At 47.6% G+C, this 25,116-nt stretch overlaps 2 protein-coding genes across 2 annotated transcripts in view; one reads left to right on the top strand and one right to left on the bottom strand.

The window, feature by feature from the left end:
• The window catches only part of LOC141063248 (gastrula zinc finger protein XlCGF66.1-like), an 815,244-nt gene that overhangs the window by 276,409 nt on the left and 513,719 nt on the right, over positions 1–25,116 (bottom strand). The gene's annotated exons all lie outside the window — the stretch shown is intronic.
• LOC141063302 (uncharacterized) overlaps positions 7,390–25,116 on the top strand; it is a 162,533-nt gene continuing 144,806 nt past the window's right edge. Inside the window, exon 1 of the mRNA XM_073557359.1 lies at positions 7,390–7,491. The gene's annotated coding sequence lies outside the window, so the exon portion shown is untranslated. The remainder of the gene's footprint in view (positions 7,492–25,116) is intronic.

The raw sequence follows: 25,116 nt of genomic DNA, 5'->3' as shown, positions 1-25,116 counted from the left end.
GAAGGCTTTTTAGCCCTTTCCTCAGACTGTAGCTCCTGGGAACAGGCCCTCACTCTTGTCCCTTCACTATAAAGCCTGGGCCTCATTATACAGCTGTACAGGGGTCTAGTGAAGGCTTTTTAGCCTTTTCCTCAGACTGTAGCTCCTGGGAACAGGCCCTCACTCCTGTCCCTTCACTTTAAAGCCTGGACCTCTTTATACAGCTGTACAGGGGTCTAGTGAAGGCTTTTTAGCCCTTTCCTCAGACTGTAGCTCCTGGGCACAGGCCCTCACTCCTGTCCCTTCACTATAAAGCCTGGGCCTCATTATACAGCTGTACAGGGGTCTAGTGAAGGCTTTTTAGCCCTTTCCTTAAACTTTAGCTCCAGGGAACAGGCCCTCACTCCTGTCCCTCCACTATAAAGCCTGGGCCTCATTACACAGCTGTACAGGGGTCTAGTGAAGGCTTTTTAGCCCTTTCCTCAGACTGTAGCTCCTGGGAACAGGCCCTCACTCTTGTCCCTTCACTATAAAGCCTGGGCCTCATTATACAGCTGTACAGGGGTCTAGTGAAGGCTTTTTAGCCTTTTCCTCAGACTGTAGCTCCTGGGAACAGGCCCTCACTCCTGTCCCTTCACTTTAAAGCCTGGACCTCTTTATACAGCTGTACAGGGGTCTAGTGAAGGCTTTTTAGCCCTTTCCTCAGACTGTAGCTCCTGGGCACAGGCCCTCACTCCTGTCCCTTCACTATAAAGCCTGGGCCTCATTATACAGCTGTACAGGGGTCTAGTGAAGGCTTTTTAGCCATTTCCTCAGACTGTAGCTCCTGGGAATAGGCCCTCACTCCTGTCCCTTCACTATAAAGCCTGGGCCTCATTATACAGCTGTACAGGGGTCTAGTGAAGGCTTTTTAGCCCTTTCCTCAGACTGTAGCTCCTGGGAACAGGCCCTCACTCCTATCCCTTCACTATAAAGCCTGGGCCTCATTATACAGCTGTACAGGGGACTAGTGAAGGCTTTTTAGCCCTTTCCTCAGACTGTAGCTTCTGGGCACAGGCCATCACTCCTGTCCCTTCACTATAAATCCTGGGGCCTCTTTATACAGCTGTACGGGGGTCTAGTGAAGGCTTTTTAGCCCTTTCCTCAGACTGTAGCTCCTGGGACCAGGCCCTAACTCCTGTCCCTTCACTATAAAGCCTGGGCCTCATTATACAGCTGTACAGGGGTGTAGTGAAGGCTTTTTAGCCCTTTCCTCAAACTTTAGCTACAGTGATCAGGCCCTCACTCCTGTCCCTTCACTATAAAGCCTGGGCCTCATTATGCAGCTGTACAGGGGTGTAGTGAAGGCTTTTTAGCCCTTTCCTCAAACTTTAGCTCCAGGGATCAGGCCCTCACTCCTGTCCCTTCACTATAAAGCCTGGACCTCATTATACAGCTGTACAGGGGTCTAGTGAAGGCTTTTTAGCCCTTTCCTCAGACTGTAGCTCCTGGGAACAGGCCCTCACTCCTGTCCCTTCACTATAAAGCCTGGGCCTCATTATACAGCTGTACAGGGGTCTAGTGAAGGCTTTTTAGCCCTTTCCTCAAACTTTAGCTCCAGGGATCAGGTCCTCACTCCTGTCCCTTCACTATAAAGCCTGGGCCTCATTATACAGGTGTACAGGGGTCTAGTGAAGGCTTTTTAGCCCTTTCCTCAGACTGTAGCTCCTGGGCACAGGCCATCACTCCTGTACCTTCACTATAAAGCCTGGGGCCTCTTTATACAGCTGTACAGGGGTCTAGTGAAGGCTTTTTAGCCCTTTCCTCAGACTGTAGCTCCTGGGAACAGGCCCTCACTCCTGTCCCTTCACTATAAAGCCTGGGCCTCTTTATACAGCTGTACAGGGGTGTAGTGAAGGCTTTTTAGCCCTTTCCTCAAACTTTAGCTCCAGGGATCAGGTCCTCACTCCTGTCCCTTCACTATAAAGCCTGGGCCTCATTATACAGCTGTACAGGGGTCTAGTGAAGGCTTTTTAGCCCTTTCCTCAGACTGTAGCTCCTGAGAACAGGCCCTCACTCCTGTCCCTTCACTATAAAGCCTGGGCCTCATTATACAGCTGTACAGGGGTCTAGTGAAGGCTTTTTAGCCCTTTCCTCAAACTTTAGCTCCAGGGATCAGGTCCTCACTCCTGTCCCTTCACTATAAAGCCTGGGCCTCATTATACAGGTGTACAGGGGTCTAGTGAAGGCTTTTTAGCCCTTTCCTCAGACTGTAGCTCCTGGGCACAGGCCCTCACTCCTGTCCCTTCACTATAAAGCCTGGGCCTCATTATACAGCTGTACAGGGGTCTAGTGAAGTCAATTTAGCCCTTTCCTCAGACTATAGCTCCTGGGCACAGGCCCTCACTCCTGTCCCTTCACTATAAAGCCTGGGCCTCATTATACAGCTGTACAGGGGACTAGTGAAGGCGTTTTAGCCCTTTCCTCAGACTGTAGCTCCTGGGATCAGGCCCTCACTCCTGTCCCTTCACTATAAAGCCTGGGCCTCATTATACAGCTGTACAGGGGACTAGTGAAGGCGTTTTAGCCCTTTCCTCAGACTGTAGCTCCTGAGAACAGGCCCTCACTCCTGTCCCTTCACTATAAAGCCTGGGCCTCATTATACAGCTGTACAGGGGTCTAGTGAAGGTTTTTAGCCCTTTCCTCAAACTTTAGCTCCAGGGATCAGGTCCTCACTCATGTCCCTTCACTATAAAGCCTGGGCCTCATTATACAGCTGTACAGGGGTCTAGTGAAGACTTTTTAGCCCTTTCCTCAGACTGTAGCTCCTGGGAACAGGCCCTCACTCCTGTCCCTTCACTATAAAGCCTGGGCCTCATTATACAGCTGTACAGGGGTCTAGTGAAGGCTTTTTAGCCCTTTCCTCAGACTGTAGCTCCTGGGAACAGGCCCTCACTCCTGTCCCTTCACTATAAAGCCTGGGCCTCTTTATACAGCTGTACAGGGGTGTAGTGAAGGCTTTTTAGCCCTTTCCTCAAACTTTAGCTCCAGGGATCAGGTCCTCACTCCTGCCCCTTCACTATAAAGCATGGGCCTCATTATACAGCTGTACAGGGGTCTAGTGAAGGCTTTTTAACCCTTTCCTCAGACTGTAGCTCCTGGGAACAGGCCCTCACTCCTGTCCCTTCACTATAAAGCCTGGACCTCATTATACAGCTGTACAGGGGTCTAGTGAAGGCTTTTTAGCCCTTTCCTCAAACTTTAGCTCCAGGGATCAGGTCCTCACTCCTGTCCCTTCACTATAAAGCCTGGGCCTCATTATACAGGTGTACAGGGGTCTAGTGAAGGCTTTTTAGCCCTTTCCTCAGACTGTAGCTCCTGGGCACAGGCCCTCACTCCTGTCCCTTCACTATAAAGCCTGGGCCTCATTATACAGCTGTACAGGGGTCTAGTGAAGGCTTTTTAGCCCTTTCCTCAGACTGTAGCTCCTGGGCACAGGCCCTCACTCCTGTCCCTTCACTATAAAGCCTGGGCCTCATTTACAGCTGTACAGGGGTCTAGTGAAGGCTTTTTAGCCCTTTCCTCAGACTGTAGCTCCTGGGCACAGGCCCTCACTCCTGTCCCTTCACTATAAAGCCTGGTCCTCATTTACAGCTGTACAGGGGTCTAGTGAAGGCTTTTTAGCCATTTCCTCAGACTGTAGCTCCTGGGCACAGGCCATCACTCCTGTCCCTTCACTATAAAGCCTGGGGCCTCTTTATACTGCTGTACAGGGGTCTAGTGAAGGCTTTTTAGCCCTTTCCTCAGACTGTAGCTCCTGGGAACAGGCCCTCACTCCTGTCCCTTCACTATAAAGCCTGGGCCTCATTATACAGCTGTACAGGGGACTAGTGAAGGCGTTTTAGCCCTTTCCTCAAACTTTAGCTCCAGGGATCAGGCCCTCACTCCTGCCCCTTCACTATAAAGCCTGGGCCTCTTTATACAGCTGTACAGGGGTCTAGTGAAGGCTTTTTAACCCTTTCCTCAGACTGTAGCTCCTGGGAACAGGCCCTCACTCCTGTCCCTTCACTATAAAGCCTGGGCCTCATTATACAGGTGTACAGGGGTCTAGTGAAGGCTTTTTAGCCCTTTCCTCAGACTGTAGCTCCTGGGCACAGGCCCTCACTCCTGTCCCTTCACTATAAAGCCTGGGCCTCATTATACAGCTGTACAGGGGTCTAGTGAAGGCTTTTTAGCCCTTTCCTCAGACTGTAGCTCCTGGGCACAGGCCCTCACTCCTGTCCCTTCACTATAAAGCCTGGGCCTCATTTACAGCTGTACAGGGGTCTAGTGAAGGCTTTTTAGCCCTTTCCTCAGACTGTAGCTCCTGGGCACAGGCCCTCACTCCTGTCCCTTCACTATAAAGCCTGGTCCTCATTTACAGCTGTACAGGGGTCTAGTGAAGGCTTTTTAGCCATTTCCTCAGACTGTAGCTCCTGGGCACAGGCCATCACTCCTGTCCCTTCACTATAAAGCCTGGGGCCTCTTTATACTGCTGTACAGGGGTCTAGTGAAGGCTTTTTAGCCCTTTCCTCAGACTGTAGCTCCTGGGAACAGGCCCTCACTCCTGTCCCTTCACTATAAAGCCTGGGCCTCATTATACAGCTGTACAGGGGACTAGTGAAGGCGTTTTAGCCCTTTCCTCAAACTTTAGCTCCAGGGATCAGGCCCTCACTCCTGCCCCTTCACTATAAAGCCTGGGCCTCTTTATACAGCTGTACAGGGGTCTAGTGAAGGCTTTTTAACCCTTTCCTCAGACTGTAGCTCCTGGGAACAGGCCCTCACTCCTGTCCCTTCACTATAAAGCCTGGGCCTCATTACACAGCTGTACAGGGGTCTAGTGAAGGCTTTTTAGCCCTTTCCTTAGACTGTAGCTCCTGGGAACAGGCCCTCACTCATGTCCCTTCACTATAAAGCCTGGGCCTCATTATACAGCTGTACAGGGGTCTAGTGAAGACTTTTTAGCCCTTTCCTTAAACTTTAGCTCCAGGGAACAGGCCCTCACTCCTGTCCCTCCACTATAAAGCCTGGGCCTCATTATACAGCTGTACAGGGATCTAGTGAAGGCTTTTTAGCCCTTTCCTCAGACTGTAGCTCCTGGGATCAGGCCCTCACTCCTGTCCCTTCACTATAAAGCCTGGACCTCATTATACAGCTGTACAGGGGTCTAGTGAAGGCTTTTTAGCCTTTTCCTCAGACTGTAGCTCCTGGGAACAGGCCCTCACTCCTGTCCCTTCACTATAAAGCCTGGGCCTCATTATACAGCTGTACAGGGGTCTAGTGAAGGCTTTTTAGCCTTTTCCTCAGACTGTAGCTCCTGGGAACAGGCCCTCACTCCTGTCCCTTCACTATAAAGCCTGGGCCTCTTTATACAGCTGTACAGGGGACTAGTGAAGGCTTTTTAGCCCTTTCCTCAGACTGTAGCTCCTGGGAACAGGCCCTCACTCCTGTCCCTTCACTATAAAGCCTGGGCCTCATTATACAGCTGTACAGGGGTGTAGTGAAGGCTTTTTAGCCCTTTCCTCAAACTTTAGCTACAGGGATCAGGCCCTCACTCCTGTCCCTTCACTATAAAGCCCGGACCTCATTATGCAGCTGTACAGGAGTGTAGTGAAGGCTTTTTAGCCCTTTCCTCAGACTGTAGCTCCAGGGATCAGGCCCTCACTCCTGTCCCTTCACTACAAAGCCTGGGCCTCATTATACAGCTGTACAGGGGTCTAGTGAAGGCTTTTTAGCCCTTTCCTCAGACTGTAGCTCCTGGGCACAGGCCATCACTCCTGTCCCTTCACTATAAAGCCTGGGCCTCATTATACAGCTGTACAGGGGTCTAGTGAAGGCTTTTTAGCCCTTTCCTCAAACTTTAGCTCCAGGGATCAGGTCCTCACTCCTGTCCCTTCACTATAAAGCCTGGGCCTCATTAAACAGCTGTACAGGGTTCTAGTGAAGGCTCTTTAGCCCTTTCCTCAGACTGTAGCTCCTGGGATCAGGCCCTCACTCCTGTCCCTTCACTATAAAGCCTGGGCCTCATTATACAGCTGTACAGGGGTCTAGTGAAGGCTTTTTAGCCCTTTCCTCAGACTGTAGCTCCTGGGAACAGGCCCTCACTCCTGTCCCTTCACTATAAAGCCTGGGCCTCTTTATACAGCTGTACAGGGGTGTAGTGAAGGCTTTTTAGCCCTTTCCTCAAACTTTAGCTCCCGGGATCAGGTCCTCACTCCTGTCCCTTCACTATAAAGCCTGGGCCTCATTATACAGCTCTACAGGGGTCTAGTGAAGGCTTTTTAGCCCTTTCCTCAGACTGTAGCTCCTGAGAACAGGCCCTCACTCCTGTCCCTTCACTATAAAGCCTGGGCCTCATTATACAGCTGTACAGGGGTCTAGTGAAGGCTTTTTAGCCCTTTCCTCAACCTTTAGCTCCAGGGATCAGGTTCTCACTCCTGTCCCTTCACTATAAAGCCTGGGCCTCATTATACAGGTGTACAGGGGTCTAGTGAAGGCTTTTTAGCCCTTTCCTCAGACTGTAGCTCCTGGGCACAGGCCCTCACTCCTGTCCCTTCACTATAAAGCCTGGGCCTCATTATACAGCTGTACAGGGGTCTAGTGAAGGCTTTTTAGCCCTTTCCTCATACTGTAGCTCCTGGGATCAGGCCCTCACTCCTGTCCCTTCACTATAAAGCCTGAGCCTCATTATACAGCTGTACAGGGGTCTAGTGAAGGCTTTTTGTCCCTTTCCTCAGACTGTAGCTCCTGGGAACAGGCCCTCACTCCTGTCCCTTCACTATAAAGCCTGGGCCTCATTATACAGCTGTACAGGGGTCTAGTGAAGGCTTTTTAGCCCTTTCCTCAGACTGTAGCTCCTGGTCACCATGTGATCTCACCATAACCCTAACAAGCTAATTAAGGTATGAAATCTTGGTCAAAATTATCTCAGTACACAAATCTCCAAGGATGCCCAAAGTTTTGCATCGCCCCTTTTTCCTTTTTGCAATTATGAAATAGTAAAAAAGTCTATATATATATTTTTATTATTATTATTTTTGCCTTAAAATACAAAAGACATGTGTCATCTTAGAGGTTCATCCTGCTGGTGCTCAATATTTAATAGGGTCTTGCTATTAAACTTAATGAAAAGTTTGGTGAATTTCTTTGAGCTGTTATTACTAGAGATGAGCGAATATCATCGGAGAAGTTGTTATTGGCTAATATCACTTACCGAATAGCTGCATCGGGACCCCGGATCCCTGGAGCGCTCCCGATAATCAGCTGCATTTGTCGCCCTCCATGCAGGTGCTGTGACTATCACACAGCGCGACACACGCAGCTGATTATCGGGAGCGCTCCAGCACACTGAGTCCTGCACACACTGAGGCCCCTGATCATGTGACCCCTGACTCCTCCCCTCCTGTGACCTCATCACAGGTCCTGTGTGCACAGAGCAGTCATATATGTGGCAGACACTCGCTGGATCTTCTGCTTTCTGGGCCGGTTCCTCCTGTGAGTCCTATTAACCCTTTCGCTCCCTGTATTCTCCTTTCTGACAGGACAATATCTGAATCCGGATAGTGTGACAGAAATTTAAGCAATGTGGAAGGAAAAAATGACAATTTTACTTTTTTCCTCACAAAAATGTGACTTTAGCCCCAAAATTGGCAGCGTAACAAATCCTTATTTTCCCCACTGTAGTTTGTAGACTCCATATACAGATCCCTTAAGTGAGAAAAGAGCTGAATTCCCCACTTAAGTTATTGCATTTTGGAAATTGCCCCCACTGGGAATTTATCTCCAGGTAAAGGCACAATTGTGTCTCCATGGGGGTTGTGCTCACAGCCCAACATCGTGCGGCCTCCAAAGAAATGCCACCCCGCACCATTACTGACCACTGCCAAACCGGTCATGCTGAAGGATGTTGCAGGAAGCAGATCACTCTCCACGGCGTCTCCAGACTCTGTCACGTCTGTCACATGTGCTCAGTGTGAACCTGCTTCCATCTGTGAAGAGCACGGGGCGCCAGTGGTGAATTTGCCAATCATGGTGTTCTATGCCAAATGCCAAGTGTCCAGTACGGTGTTGGGCTGTGAGCACAACCCCCATCTGTGGACGTCGGGCACTCAGACCATCCTAATGGAGTCAGTTTTTAACCGCTTGTGCAGACACATGAACATTTGTGGCCTGCTTAACATCATTTTGCAGGGCTCTGGCAGTGCTCCTCCTGTTCATCCTTGCACAAAAGTTGAGGTAGCGGTCCTGCTGTTGGGTTGTTGCCCTCCTACAGCTTCCACCACGTCTCCTGGTAGCGCCTCCAGCCTTTGGGCACTACGCTGACAGACACAGCAAACCTTCTTGCCACAGCTCACATTAATGTGCCATCCTGGATGAGCTGTACTACCTGAGCCATTTGTGTGGGTTGTAGAGTCCGTCTCATGTTACCATGAGTGTGAAAGCACAACCAACATTCAAAAGTGACCAAAACATCAGCCAGAAAGCATTGGTACTGAGATGTGGCCTGTGGTCCCCACCTGCAGAACCACTCCTTTCTTTTTTTTTTTATATCAATAATTTTTATTAAGATTTTATATAAAACAGATTATACACCGCAACAAACATGTGGACAGTTGAAAAAGTTGTCCTATAACAGCAGGACAATAAAATTCAAAGTACAAACAGATAATAGCTGAAAATTCTGCATAGTAGGGTTAGGGGATACAATGTGCAACATAGGAAGCAAGGGTAGGTATGATAGGTAATAAGATCACAGGTCCACCAATCAGGACTGGAAGGACGAGAATTTGGACACCACCAAGGGGAGCCAACGATTCCTTATTTTATCTTTGGTAAACATATCTGAGGTTAGAAGGAGCTCGTATTGGTAATGTTTATTGATTTTTTGGATAATTTCCAACCTAGAGGCGATAGTTATTTCTCTGCCAGACACATACGTGCTGCTATTAGAATGTGATACAATTGGTCTCAAATCATCAGGGAACATATGTAAACCGATCCCCAAAACCGCTAGCGGACCGCTCAAACCTCCAGCCAGGCCTGTAACTGAAGTAATAATGTTAGACACTTCTTCCCCTAAAGGCCGGATGAGCGGGCAATCCCACCACACGTGCCCTAGGGAACCAACACCCGAGCAGCCCTTCCAGCAGGATCGGGGATAGGAACCACGGAATTTGGAAATCTTCAGCGGGGTGTAATACCAGTCAAAGTGAACTTTCTTAAGCTGCTCAAGATGATTGATACAGGAGGAATATTTCTGCAAGTCGCCAGAAGCGGACCACCATTGGTCCGGGGTTGAGGAGAAAGCAAGAGCCCCTTCCCAGCGACTCATATGCTATTGTTTAGGACCACTATCGGGGGAATTAAACACTTTATATACAACCGAGAGGCCGTGTTTTTGAGAGGAGGAAGAACTAAAAAAACGCTGTATTGGCGAGCAAACAGCATTATGGCAGGATAAGGGAAATACACATGAATTTAAAAAATGCCGAATTTACAGGTACTGGTAGAAGTTATTTCTGTGAAGGCCAAATTCATCCATTAGGACAGAGAAGGGTTTCAACTCCTGAATTAAGATGATATCTTTGATGACCACAATACCATTCCTCACCCAACTGCCTAACGTGAGGCCATCCACATGAAACTCCGAGGCCCTAATAGAGATACTCAAATTTAATCACCTGACGAGAAGAGACCAGATCAGACCAATAAGAAAATGCCACTTTCATTGTCTGCAAGGGAAGAGGGGGCAAAGGAACCAAGCACTCGGGCCTCCAGTAGAATTCTCAAAGTCCAACGCGGGGCTAAGTATTTCTCCACAAGCACCCATTTGTGAGTACTAGAATCATCATACTACTCCCTTAACGCCTCTAGAATTGCCGCTTTATGGTACAAATAAAAATTCGGGACCCCCAGACCACCATGTGAATAACTATAAAATAAGATAGACATACGAACCACTCCTTTATTGAGGGTGTCTTGTTAATTGCCAATAATTTCCATCTGTTGTCTATTCCATTTGCACAACAGCATGTGAAATTGATTGTCAATCAGTGTTGCTTCCTAAGTGGACAGTTTGATTTCACAGAAGTTTGATTTACTTGGAGTTATATTCTGTTGTTTAAGTGTTCCCTTTATTTTATTGAACAGTGTATATAGATGGAGAGATTTTTTTTTTCTTTACATTGGAGGGTCCAATTCCAGCTATTGCTGTGGGATCTGTGATTTCTATCTACTCCACTGTGTACAGGATAATAGAGTATAATAAAGTAGTTATGGGCGTGACGTAACTAACATTGTGCAGTGACTCTGCTTTCCATATAGTGATGGATATTTCTTGTTGCTGTGATATTTTTTTTTCACTTTAAACCTTTTTTAAACCCCTCTGATCAGTGCGATCATACAACATACAAGCCTCTCATGGCTCCGGTGATGCCCTGTACTACTTTAGTGCCGTGTATCATCACTGCCTGTCAGTGTAATACTAACGGCCCCATACACATGAGATCAGAGTTGGCTGATCGGTCATTTGGCAGACGGCGATCTCTCCCGACTCCCCCATACACACAAATATTCCAGCTTTCCTGTGGTCTGTATGAGAGAGTCACCTCCAGACTCCTCTAGAGGAGGATTATCTACAGGAAGAACAAACGGATTATCCTCTGAAATTCAGGATGTCAGATTCTTCTCTGCCCTGACATCATCTGTCGGGAGGCCTCCAAATACATTATATGGTCGGCCAAACCCCCCGAAATCAGTGCTTTCATGGAACTTTAGTCTAATGTGTATGGGGGGCGTTATGAGGTAACTTATTGGACGCTGCCTCTGGCCCGGCCTAATAGACCTTCATACATTGCAGCCCAGACCCCATTATTAGGCATGTAAGTATCGGAGTAACTAGGCCGCCCCATACTATCGAGTACTTGGAGGCGGGGGGCATTCAGCCAAACTCTGTCACACCTTCTTAGATGCCATGTTTGCTTTTCAGGGTTTTTGTTGCAGCCTCCTCTGTGCCGTCCCTGCGGTGTACATCTATGTTCTGGGGCACAAAGAGATTAATTTATTTTTAATAAATGTTTAATATGTTAAAAATTATAAAATGTGTCTTTTGCTTTTTGCATATTTTTTTCTTCTTACAAGAATTGTTGGAGCCAATTTTTCTTTAGAAACATTTTAATATCGGCTTTTTCTGGAGTTTTTCTTGTAATATAGGAAAGCCTAAGGCCAGAAATAAACCCCATAAATCACTGTACATGGAGACTTTGGGATCAGATCATTTCTGTCTGTGTTGATTGTGGAAACAAAAAATCTTTTCTAAAAGCCTCAAACTTCTGTGTGTGACTCAGAGCTGAGATCTAACGTGATAGAAGATTCCAGTGCGGGGAAGACGGGAAACCTTCATATAGACGGCCGGTGGGGATGGAGGCAGTGACCGACTCTGGCCAAATCTGTTTCTAGAGCCGTAGTAGAAGATGAAGATGTCGTCCTCATCATGAAGGAGTTATGTTGTGAGCTCATTTTCGGGTTTGCCTCTGGCTTCTGGTGAGGGTTATGGAGCTGGCTGTGCTGACAGAGGAGTAGTGAGATCTCTATCTGGACTCCCTCTGTTGGTGAAGGGAGGTAATGAAGCTGATCTAAATGGCAGAGACCGGCCACCTGAGGAGGAGGACTGTGATTGGACATCAGGAATTTCTGATTGGATTTAAGGCAGCCGACTCCCTAGTTTCTTGCTGGTGATTTCTCCTGACTGTGGCTTCTGGTTTCCAGTTTGGTTCCTGCCTTCTTAAAGCTAAGTTTTCTCTGCTATTGTTCATATGATTTTTGTCTGGTTTGCTTGGTTTTTGTGTTCAGTCAGCCCTGGCTGGGACTGGGCTGAATCCCCATTTTGTCTCTGGTCAGTTGATCTCTTTTGCTCTGTCTTCAGAGTATACCTGAGTGCTGATATAGGGAATTGAAGTCTAGCGACTTCAGGGCCTTTTTCTATCAGACATGTTGGACATTTTTTGGCAGGGTTTTTTGCGTGATTGCAGACAGCAGCTTTTATTTCCTGTCCTTTCTAGTTAGTGAGGGCCCCATCGTTTGCTCAGCCTATCTTTCTATCTGTGTTTGTCTTTTCATCTTGTTTCACCATCAATACATGTTGGGGGCTGTCTATTGCTTTGGGGTCTGCTCTGGGGCAGTTTAGATTTTCCCTTTCTTTCTGTAGGCTTATTTAGTTCTCTGGCTGTAACGAGGCGTCTAGGACCACCGTAGGCACGCTCCACGGCTACTGCTAGTTGTGTGGATAGGATCAGGGGTCTGCAATCCGCTAGTTACCAACTCTCCGGTTTTCTGGGCTTAGCTTGCTTTTTGTTTTTTCCTCCTTGGTGACTCATTCATAACAGAGTTATTTCTCATGTCGCGTGTAACGAATATCTCCTGCAGTATCGCTAATGCCGATTCCAGTGTCGGTAATGAGACGAGAATTTGCGTTATGGAAGATGAGTCTATGAGGAACGTGTTCAGCTGCCAACTCCGAGGAGGAAACTGCTTGTTGTCTGTGGCCTAAATATATAGGTTTTATTAGTAGATGTCAGGGAAGAAAACTAAACACTGTAAAATAATAAATCTCCTCATATGTTTCCCTTATTATCTCCAGTAATTGTATTATTACACAGAATCATAGAATCGTAGAGTTGGAAGGGACCTCCTGGGCCATCTGGTCCAACCCCCTGCTCAAAGCAGTATTCGCTAAATCATCCCAGACAGATATCTGTCCAGCCTCTGTTTGAAGACTTCTATTGAAGGAGAACTCACCACCTTTCGTGGCAGCCTGTTCCACTCATTGATCACTCTAACAGTCAAAAAGTTTTTTCTAATATCTAATCTGTGTCTCCTCCCATTCAGTTTCATCCCATTGCTTCTAGTCTTTCCTTGTGCAAATGAGAATAAAGATGATCCTTCCGTAATGTGACAGCTAGAGTTGAGCGACTTTTGGTTTTTTAGGGTCGAGTTTCGTTTCGTGAAACCCGAGTTTTCCAAAAGTCGGGTCGAGCAAGATCGGCCGATTATAGGGAAAAGTCGGGGTCGTCCCGAAACACGAAACCCAATGTAAGTCAATGGGGAATAAAAGTTGGCAGTGAGAGGACAGGAAACACACCTACAGTGCCCATTTGAATGCCAAAAGCATCAATTCTTCTTACTTAAGCTTGTCAACCTTAATTAACTTCATAATACAAGTTACGCACTGAAAAATGGGGGTTATTTGGCTAAAGTTGTGGGGTGGTAGGGATGGCTCCAGGTTTTCATGTGCCCTGGGCGAAAGAGCGCCCCTTTAACACATACCACAACTCATCATGCTCCGATACGGCAGAGAAATAGCGGTATAGTACAATGAAAAATACTTCACTTTTTACATCTCATGACGAGGCCCATCTATTTCTCCATACAGAATCATTGGTCCCATATAATGTTTGAAACAGTATATGATGAGCTCCACATAATGCTACAGTATATGTTGGTCCCCATGGATGAAGCTCCACTGTCTTATGGGCCCAAATAATGCTCCAAACATAATGGGCCCCATTTCTAATGCTCTAGTGTATAATGGGCCCTGTAAATGCTGCTCCAGTGTCTGATGTTCACCTTTGGAATGTTCCAGTGTATGGTGGGCCCCATCTATCATTCTCCAGAGTATAGTGCTCCCCAAAAATTGCTGTCCCAACATTGAAAACAATCAAATAAGTCTCCTCGCTAGGGAATCCCTGTACTAGTCTGGACTCCTCGTCGTCCCCATCTTCCATCTCACTGCACAGTATTTCAACCTTGCAAGTGCTGTGATCCTGAGCAAGCAGGGGGGGCCCACTCGTTGGCGACGGCAGTGGTACAGGGCCCCTGATAGTACGGTGGTGTGTCTGATGGCGGGTGGGCCGAACCTGCACTTTCATCTGCAGCTTCCTCTTTGTCACCGTGTAAGATGGAACTGTATATGGGAAGGGTAACCTGAGTTTCATCAGGGTCAGATTCAGGCCGTGTAGCGTGCGAGGGGAATGTAGTGGTCTGGGTCAATGTACCAGCAGATTCATCGAGCAGTGGCTGGGCATCAGTGCACTTGTGTCGCCCCCAGGAGTACGGTCGCCACAGTGGCATTACCTTCCTCCTAGGGAGTGTGATGTCATGCTTGGGAGCAACGAAGGATCTCTCTAGCAGGTTAACTGATTGGGCGGCGTTATTCCCACGAGTCATGACCCTCCAAAACAGCGTTCATGAAGGCAAAGTGTTTGTTTTACGTGGGCAGTATGGTTGCAAAGCTGAACCTTAAAGGAATGTCCACAAGGGCACCACCAGGAGTGGAGCCTACGGTTAAAATCGACTCCACCTGGGAAACCTCAACCATGCCAGCTACAGAACAGATGCACACATTGCAAGCTTAATTCCGTTAACGAATGAGACGCCGTCATGCCCCGCGGTCCGAGTCCGGCTTACTAGAGGGACACGTGAGGCTCTGGCACATGAGATTGGCCAATAACTGGTGTGTCATGCCCTTACATGTCCGTGGCTGCATGTGCGCTACACTGAAAAGGCCAGCGTTTGTCGCTTACAGGTGCAGATAACCCGCTGAACAACGTTAGTGATGGGGATCACTGATTACAATTATTACCCGCGAACGATGATTTCCCAGTAAGTGCAGGTCAACCGCAGTTCCGGAATTAGGCCTAACCGTCATTCCTGAAAAAATGAAAAACTTACGTGTGCAAACCACAGGTGCTGTAGCTTGCTTAACAGCTCGCCAGCCGTTCTCACGCCCAGTATGGATTACACGTGATTGCACAAAGGTGAGAAAGGGTACCGTATCCCCGGATAACATGTATGGATAGCGTACACATTCAAAATATATGTCTATACATCAGGAGGCAGGCTCAGACGGTGTTAGGCCCAGTATGGATTGCACGTGATTGCACAAAGGTGAGAAAGGGTACCGTATCCCCGGATAACATGTATGGATAGCGTACACATTCAAAATATATGTCTATACATCACGAGGCAGGCTCAGACGGTCTTAGGCCCAGTATGGCTTGCACGTGATTGCACAAAGGTGAGAAAGGGTACCGTATCCCCGGATAACATGTATGGATAGCGTACACATTCAAAATATATGTCTATACATCAGGAGGCAGGCTCAGACGGTGTTAGGCCCAGTATGGCTTGCACGTGATTGCACAAAGGTGAGAAAGGGTACCGTATCCCCGGATAACATGTATGGATAGCGTACACATTCAAAAGATATGTCTATACATCAGGAGGCAGGCTCAGACGGTGTCAGGCACAGTATGGATTTGACGGCCCAGACTACACAGCGGAGGAGCAGGGAGAGGTAAAGATTGCAAATGCTGGGGCCCTGCCCAAGCAAGGGAGGCCCACTCGTGGGCGTCGGTACTGGCACTGGGCCCCTCATAGTACGGCGGTGTGTCTGACGGCGGGTGAGCACCACCACCGTCAGAGACACTTGATTGCACTATGAGGGACCCTGTGCCAGTGCCCGCGCCCAAGAGTCGGCCTACCCACCTGTCCAGGGCAACGGCACTCGCACGGTGTCGTGCGCTAGGTGGTGACCCCGGCCATGGGGGGGGAGGCAGCACAGTTAGGGAGTTTTAGAAAGTGGCATATGTTGATGTTGGACATTCAGCTGATGCAAAAGGCGAAATAGGTCAAGTCCCAGGAAGAGGTGGACCAAAGCAAGCCATTTTTCTGTCACCCTATGTGTCATCAGGGGAAGGTGGGACAAAATCCTTGGAAACCCATGCATGGTTCATTTTAATGAAGGTTAGATCATCCACATTTTGGGTTGACAGACGGGTCCTTTTTTCTGTCAGGATTGATCCAGCTGCACTGAAGACTCTTTCCGATAGCACACTTGCAGCTGGGCAAGCGAGCTCCTGTAAGGCATATTGTGCCAATTCAGGCCAGGTGTCCAGTTTAGCGGCCCAATAGTCAAAGGGGAATGACCTGTGTGGGAGAACATCGATATGGGAGGAAAAGTAGTTTGTAACCATAGTTGACAACTGCTGTCTCCTGTCACTTTCCGTCGATGCAGTATTACCAGTTGTGTGAGCGGTACTTGAAAAATCAGTCCACAACATTGTCATGAAACCCCTGTCTCCAACGCCACTTCTGCTGTGTGCACCATGAACACCTCTGCCAAGCTGCCCCTGGCCCGTACGGCTCGTGTGAGAACCATCACCGCTGCTGTGTGCTGGGAATGCCTCAAGCAACCGATTTACCAGAGTTGCTTGTTTATTAGCCAATATTAGGTCAAGGTTCTCCTGTGGCATGATGTTTTGTAATTTGCCTTTATAGCGTGGATCCAGGATGCTGGCCAACCAGTAGTCGTCATCGTTCATCATTTTGGCAATGCGGGGGTCCCTTTTTAGGATCTCCAAGGCATAATCTGACATGTGGGCCAATGTTCCCGGTGTCAATGATGCACTGCGAGTGCTGGTTGGAGGAGCACTTTCTGGCAAATCCACATCCCTCCAGTCACGCACAAACCCTGTACCAGACCTTGCCACGCCAACATTTTCACTTGCCCCACGAGATGCATCCTCCTCCCCTAAGTAATCATCCCCATCATCATCCTCCTCCTCCTCTTCTTCCTCCACCTCGTCCAGGAGAGGTCCCTGAGCAGACAATGGCTGAATGTCATCAAGGATTCCCTCCTCCTCTTCCTCCTCATCAACATTGGCTGCAGACGCCTGCTCCTTAAGGTGCGTCAAAGTTTGCATGAGCAGACGCATAAGTGGGATGCTCATGCTTAGGATGGCGTCGTCTGCGCTTACCAGCCAGGTGCATTCCTCAAAACACTGAAGGACTTTACAGAGGTCTTTCAGCTTCGACCACTGCACACCTGTCAACTCCATGTCTGCTCTCAAAGTGCCTGGCCGTGTATCCTCCCACAAATGCATTATGGCCTGCCTCTGCTCGCACAGCCGCTCCACCATGTGCAGGGTGGAGTTCCACCTTGTTGCAATGTCGATAATGAGGCGGTGGTTGGGAAGGTGGAGCAATCGCTGCAGCTTCTGCATACGAACGGAGTGTACAGGCGACCGGCGGATGTAGGCGCGCACAGTCTTCGCACCTTCTGGAGCAGGGCTGTTAACTCCGGATAATTTTTGAGGAAGCACTGCACCACCAGGTTCAAGGTGTGAGCCAAGCAAGGTATGTGGCTGAGTTTTGAAAGGGCTATGGCTGCCACAAAATTACGGCCGTTATCACTAACTACCTTGCCTACCTCAAGATGTACACTGCCCAGCCATGACTCAGTTTGTCGCTTCAAGTACTCGGCCAGCACCTCGGCGGTGTGTCTGTCGCCCAAACACATCATCTGCAACACAGCCTGCTGACGCTTTCCACTAGCTGCTCGATAGGGGGACACCTCGTGTGCAACAGTGGCAGCTGCAGATGGAGTGCTCGTACGACTGCGCTCTGTGGACGAGCTTTCGCTTCTGTAGGAGGAGGAGGAGGAGGGTCGAACGCCTACAGCCAACTGTTTCCTATACCGTGGGCTAGGCAGCACTGTCCCACCACCGCTGTCCCCTGTGGACCCTGCATCCACCACATTAACCCAGTGCGCAGTGATGGACACGTAACGGCCCTGGCCATGCCGACTGGACCATGCATCAGTTGTGAGGTGCACCTTTCCACTCACTGTCTGCTTGAGTGCATGGACAATGCGGTCTTTTACATGATGGTGGAGGGCTGGGATGGCTTTGCGAGAGAAGTGGCGACTGGGTAGGTCATAGCGTGGTACTGCATAGGCCATGAGTTCGCGGAAAGTTGCGCTTTCCACCAACCGATAGGGCATCATCTCAAACGAGATTAGTTTGGCAATGTGGGCGTTCAAACCCAGTGTACGCGGATGAGAGACTGAGTACTTTCTTGACCTACTCATAGTGTCTGGGAGGGTGAGCTGGACTTGAGAGCTGCATATGGTGGAAGTAGCGGTGGACAGGGCGGACTGAGAGAGGGTTGATGATGGTGATGGAGTTGGTGTTCTTTCTGATGGCCTAGATTCAGTATTTCGTTGATATAACAGTGGGATTCCCTGACTGCTGTGGCCTTGCAACGACACCTCAACATTTGCTGCTGTGCTAACCGGTGGGCTTACAGTGGGGGAAACAATGTAGCGTTGCTGACTACCTTCTTTGTGATCAGTTGCACATGTGGCACTTGAGGTTTGGTGTTGTGTCCACGCTTGCAAGTGCATGGTGGTTAAATGTCTAAGCATGCAACTGGTATTCAAATTTTTCAGATTTTTCCCTCGGCTAAAGGTCTTTGCACACTTCTTACAGATAACCTTGGCCTGATCATGAGGATTTTGTTCAAAAAAGTGCCACACTGCACTCTTCCTACTTTGGCAGACATTTTGCGGCCTAGAATGCTGTGATCTTTTGACCCTCTGGACAAGCTGTCCAGCAACTCTTTTGATTTTTGGAACCTGTCTTTGGAGTGCTCCGGGCCTGCCAGATAACAGCTGTTGCGATGTCGATGTCTGCTGTGGATGCTCCTCATCTGAGCTATTGGAAGCAGCACCCTCTTCCCCCAATGGATGCCAATCTGGGTCAACAACTGGGTCATCCATCACCTCCTCTTCAATGTCATGTGCACCTTCCTCTGTGTCACCGTGTATGGTGGTATAGTGTGCGGGAAGGGGCACCTGAGTCTCATCAGGGTCAGAATCTGGCTCTGTACACAGCGAGGACAATGTAGTTCTCTGAGTGAATGTACCAGCAGAATCATCTATCAGCGGCTGTGCATCAGTGCGCTCCATGTCAGATTCATCTTGGCCTGGGTAATTCACCATTTCACTTGATAATCCAGGCATGGTATGTGAAAACAGCTCCATGGAGTAATCAGTAGTATGGCCTGCGTCATCCTTCAATCTTGGTTGGGGTGAAGGACACAAGGAAAGGTGTGGTTCATGAACATGAGCCTCCAATGACGACTCCGTGCTTTTACTTTTTACAACTTCAGAAGAGGAGGCGATAGAGCTGGAGGCTGAGTCAGCAATGTAAGACAAAACTTTTTCCTGATGCTCTGGCTTCAAAAGCGGTTTGCCAGCTCCTAGAAAACTAAGCTTTCGAAGCCTTATGGAGCCAGACGATGACGCAGGCTCAACACCTCCTGCATTCGGTCCTATTTTGCTCTTGCCACTACCATCAGATCCACCACCAACACCATCATTACCAGCTGCCAACCCCCGCCCAATTCCACGGCCTCTTCCACCAGCCTTCCTCATTTTTTGTAGAAATGTAGACAAAATCCAACAAACTATATAGTAATGTAAAACAAGGTACAAGGTGTCTATAGGACAGGGGAGATTTTGAATTTCTGCACACACTTGTGGACACTGGACACTCATGGATTGTGTGAGGCCCACTGAATATCACAGCGCTATGTCACAGGCTCGATGGCACAGGTGTGAAAAAAGTGACTACAGGATAAGGGAGATTTTGAATTTCTGCACACACTAGTGGACACTGGACACTTTTGGATTGTGTGAGGCCCACTGAATATCAGAGCGCTATGTCACAGGCTCGATGGCACAGGTGTGAAAAAAGTGACTACAGGATAAGGGAGATTTTGAATTTCTGCACACACTAGTGGACACTGGACACTTATGGATTGTGTGAGGCCCACTGAATATCACAGCGCTATGTCACAGGCTCGATGGCACAGGTGTGAAAAAAGTGACTACAGGATCACAGAGATTTTGAATTTCTGCACACACTAGTGGACACTTTTGGATTGTGTGAGGCCCACTGAATATCAGAGCGCTATGTCACAGGCTCGATGGCACAGGTGTGAAAAAAGTGACTACAGGATAAGGGAGATATTGAATTTCTGCACACACTAGTGGACACTGGACACTTTTGGATTGTGTGAGGCCCACTGAATATCAGAGCGCTATGTCACAGGCTCGATGGCACAGGTGTGAAAGAAGTGACTACAGGATCACAGAGATTTTGAATTTCTGCACATACTTGTGGACACTGGACACTTATGGATTGTGTGAGGTCCACTGAATATCACAGCGCTATGTCACAGGCTCGATGGCACAGGTGTGAAAAAAGTGACTACAGGATAAGGGAGATTTTGAATTTCTGCACACACTAGTGGACACTGGACACTTTTAGATTGTGTGAGGCCCACTGAATATCAGAGCGCTATGTCACAGGCAGAAATTGGCTAGTGTATCACAAACTACATGGTGTATGTAGAATTGGGCAGAATAGGAATCTCCCTAGAGTGTAGGTCTGTAAGAATGGAACAAGTCCTCCACTTATCCTTCCACAGTGACACACAGATAGCTTCACTGTGGCCGTGATAACAGCCGTTACACGGTACTGAGAGGAGCGTGCACGTACACGGCTGTCCGGTGTACGTAAAATTGTCAAGCTCCGTGTTTTTTAAGTATACGGACTGACACACGCTGTCTCTCTATAGTTTTGAATGTGATCAAACAGCAAATATATTTAACTGTTTGAAAGCTAGACAAAACTAGTAGGTGCAGGTCTGTAAGAACGGAACATGTCCTCGACTTATTCTCACAGAGTGACACACAGATAGCTTCACTGTGGCTGTGATAACAGCCGTTACACGGTACTGTGTGAGGAGCGTACACCGCTGTATGGTGTGAAAAAATGCACGCTCAGCACCTCAGCAGGACAAAAGAAAAATTGGGATTGCTTTTAAAAAAGCAGTTTGCAGAGCAGTGGGTAAACAGCAATGCAGCTGTCTGGAAGCCTTAGAAGGCAGTCTAACAACCAACACCGCTGATCCACCACAATATAGCCTCCCCTTGCACTGCACACACAGTGACTGGTGTGTTGTACAGGCAAAATCGCTAGCAGCAGAAGCAGTTTTTTTTTCTTCTTCCCTGCCTAACGCTCTCCCTACAGAATCAACATCAGCAACCTCTCCCTATGCTAAGATCGGCAGAAGTAAGATGGCGGTCGGCGTGCACGCCCTTTTATAACCCCTGTGACGCCCACCAAAGCAAGCCAATCACTTGCATGCCCTTCTGAAAGATGGTCGTGACCCCTGCCTATGTCATCACGTTGCCCCAGTGTCCGTGGATCCTGATTGGCTGAAAAAGAGCGCAAAACAAACTTTTGAAACGCGACTTTGGCGCGTAAGTCGCCGACCTCGTGGCCGACCTCATCCTAGGGTCGGGTTTCGTTTCATGAAACCCAACTTTGCCAAAAGTCGGCGACTTTTGAAATTTTTCGACCCATTTCGCTCAACTCTAGTCATTAGCCATTCAGGTTGATCGGCGTTTGCGTGAACGCAAAACTGCACGAGAGGTGTTGAACAAATGTCTGAACCTATGCAGTGTGATAGAGTTTTGTGTAGGGCGCAATGTCAGGAGTTCAGAAGGCGTAATAAGCTGTGTTTTTTCTGTGGAGATGCCTCGCATATTACTTCTGTCTGCCCTAAACGAGAGAAACGTTTTGCACACATTTGCTGTGGGTGGTGTTCAACCTAAGTTTCTTCTGGCGATTACTCTGATCTGCTCCCTGTCCACATTTTCCACGAAGGCTTTTGTGGATTCGGGAGCAGCGCTGAACCTGATGGACTTGGATTTTTCTAAACGTTGTGGATTTCCTATGACACCTCTGCGGACCCCTATCTCTTTGAGGGGTATTGATGCTACTCCTTTGGTGAAGAATAAACCTCAGTTTTGGACCCAGGTGGTAATGCGGGTCGCCCCAGACCATCAAGAAATTTGCAGATTTTTGGTGTTGCATAACTTGCATGATACCATTGTTCTGGGGTTTCCCTGGTTGCAAATCCATAATCCAGTTTTGGATTGGAAATCTGTGTCTGTGGTGAGTTGGGGTTGTCGGTGTGCCCTTGGTGACGCTCCTGTTTTCTCCACCTCTCCCCAGTCGCATGATGTTCCTATTTGGCTGATTTTTATGATGTATTTAGTGAGAATGAGTCTGCGTCTTTGCCTCCTCATAGGAGTTATGACTGTGCAATTGAGCTGAGCCCTGGGTGTAAATTTCCCAAGGGTCGACTTTTCAATTTATCTGTACCCGAGCACGAGGCTATGCGATCCTATATTAAGAAGTCATTGGAGAAGGGTCATATCAGACCATCCTCTTCACCCTTAGGTGCTGGGTTTTTTTTCGTGGCCAAGAAAGATGGTTCATTAAGGCCTTGTATTGACTATCGTTCCCTCAACAAAATTACTGTTAAATATCAGTATCCGTTACCCCTGATTTCTGATCTATTCTCCAGAGTTAAAGGTGCTTGCTGGTTTACCAAGCTTGACCTCAGGGAGGCGTATAATCTTATTCGCATTAAGCATGGGGATGAATGGAAGACGGCGTTTAATACTCCGAAGGGACATTTTGAGTACCTGGTGATGCCTTTTGGGCTCACTAATGCCCCTTCTGTCTTCCAGTGCTTCATGAATGATATTTTCTGAGACTTTGTGGATAAATTTTTGATCATCTATCTGGATGATATTTTGATCTTTTCCAAGGATTGGGACTCTCATGTGGAACATGTTCGGACTGTGTTCCGGATTTTGAGGGAGATTTCCCTGTATGTCAAGGGATCAAAATGCCTTTTTGGTGTACAGAGGATTTCATTTTTGTGATTTATTTTGTCTCCGTCAACTATTGAAATGGACCCGGCCAAGGTACAGGCCATTTATGATTGGATTCAGCCCTCTTCTTTGAAGGCCCTCCAGAAGTTTTTGGGTTTTGCTAATTTTTATCATAAATTTATAGCTAATTTTTCTGGTATTGCCAAACCATTGACTGATTTGACTAAGAAGGGTGCTGATGTGCTGAATTGGTCTCCGGAGGCTGTTTCTTCCTTTTAGGAGCTGAAACGAAGGTTCACTTCTGCTCCGGTTTTGCGACAACCTGATGTCTCACTCCCATTTCAGGTAGAGGTGGACGCTTCTGAGATTGGTGCAGGAGCTGTTTTGTCCCAAAAAGATCCTGTAACATCTAAAATGAATCCCTGTGCTTTCTTTTCCCGAAAGTTCTCCCCATCCGAACGTAACTATGATGTGGGGAATCGGGAACTGTTAGCCATGAAATGGGCATTTGAGGAGTGGAGACATTGGTTGGAGGGAGCTAAACATGAAGTCATGGTCCTTACTGACCACAAGAATTTGATTTACCTGGAGTCGGCCAAACGCTTGAATCCTAGACAGGCTAGGTGGACCTTGTTTTTCACACGTTTTGATTTTGTGGTCTCTTTTCTTCCGGGCACTAAGAATGTCAAGGCAGACGCCCTCTCTAGGAGTTTCTTTGCTGATTCTCCTGTTGTGACCAAGCCTGCAACCATCTTAGGTGGGGGGTAGTTCTTTCTGCCATCTCGCCCGATTTGAGACGTGCTCTGGAAGAGTTTCAGGTGGACAAACCTGAAAGTTATCCCATTGGAAAATTGTATGTTCCTGACCAGTGGAGGAAGAGAGTGATGTCTGATGTTCATTGCTCTGCATTGGCTGGTCATCCAGGTATTTTTGGTACTAGAGATTTGGTGAGTCGGTCTTTTTGGTGGCCCGCCTTGTCTCGTGATGTCAGGAATTTTGTGCAGTCCTGTGGGACTTGCTCCCGGTCTAAACCTTGTTCTCGCCCTAGTGGGTTGTTGATGCCTTTGCCGGTGCCCAGGAGGCCATGGACCCATATTTCAATGGATTTTATCTCTGATATGCCTGTCTCTCAGAGAATAACTGTTATTTGGGTGATTTGTGATGGACCATCTTAGAGAATCTATCTTGTACCACTCCCTAAGTTGCCATCTTCCTCAGAGTTGGTGCCCTTGTTTTTGCAACAGGTGGTTTGCTTGCACGGGATTCCTGAGAACATTGTATCTGACATAGGAGTTCAGTTTGTCTCTAGATTTTGGAGGACTTTCTGTTCCAAGCTGGGAATTCAGTTGTCCTTCTCTCCTCCTCAGACCAATGGGCAGACGGAGAGAACAAACCAGACTTTGGAGTCGTATTTGAGATGTTTTATTTCTGCTGATCAGGATGATTGGGTTTCATTTTTGCCCTTGGCCGAATTTGGTTTAACCCCTTAAGCCCCAAGGGTGGTTTGCACGTTAATGACCAGGCCAATTTTTACAATTCTGACCACTGTCCCTTTATGAGGTAATAACTATGAAACGCTTCCATGGATCCTGGTGATTCTGACACTGTTTTCTCGTGACATATTGTACTTCACGTTATTGGTAAAATTTCATTCAAATAACTTGCGTTTATTTGTGGAAAAAAATGGAAATTTGGCGAAAATTTTGAAAATTTCGCAGTTTTCCAACTTTTAATTTTTATACCCTTAAATCACAGAGAAACGGCACACAAAAAACTTGATAAATAACATTTCCCACGTGTTTACTTTACATCAGCACAATTTTGGAACCAAAAATTTTTTTTGTTAGGAAGTTATAAGGGTTAAAAATTGACCAGCGATTTCTCATTTTTGCAACACCATTTTATTTTTACGGACCACATCACATTTGAAGCCACTTTGAGGGGTCTATATGATAGAAAATACCCAAAAGTGACACCATTCTAAAAATTGCACCCCTTAAGGTGCTCAAAACCACATTCAAGAAGTTTATTAACCCTTTAGGTGCGTCACAGGAATTTTTTGAATATTTAAAAAAAAAATGAACATTTAACTTTTTTTCACTAAAAAAATACTTCAGGTTCAATTTTTTTTTATTTTACCAAGGGTAACAGGAGAAATTGGACTGCAAAAGTTATTGTGCAATTTGTCCTGAGTACGCTGATACCTGAAATTTGGGGGGGAACCACTGTTTCGGCGCATGGCAGACCTGAGCAGGGAAGGAGCGCCGTTTGACTTTTTCAATGCAAAATTGGCTGGAATTCAGATCGGACGCCATGTCGCGTTTGGAGAGCCCCTGATGTACCTAAACAGTGGAAACCCCTCCAAGTGACCCCATTTTGGAAATTAGACCCCCCAAGGAACTTATTCAGATATGTGGTGAGAACTTTGAACCCACAAGGGCTTCACAGAAGTTTATAACGTACAGCGGTACAATTAAAAAATCATATTTTTTCCACAAAAATGATCTTTTCACCCCCAATTTTTT

The sequence above is a fragment of the Dendrobates tinctorius genome, unplaced genomic scaffold, assembly GCF_039654945.1.
Source record: "Dendrobates tinctorius isolate UK_male_01 unplaced genomic scaffold, ASM3965494v1 ptg000249l, whole genome shotgun sequence".
Lineage (NCBI taxonomy): Eukaryota > Metazoa > Chordata > Amphibia > Anura > Dendrobatidae > Dendrobates > Dendrobates tinctorius.
Note: the sequence above shows the minus strand (reverse complement) of the source record. Positions and strands in the feature narration are given on the sequence as shown.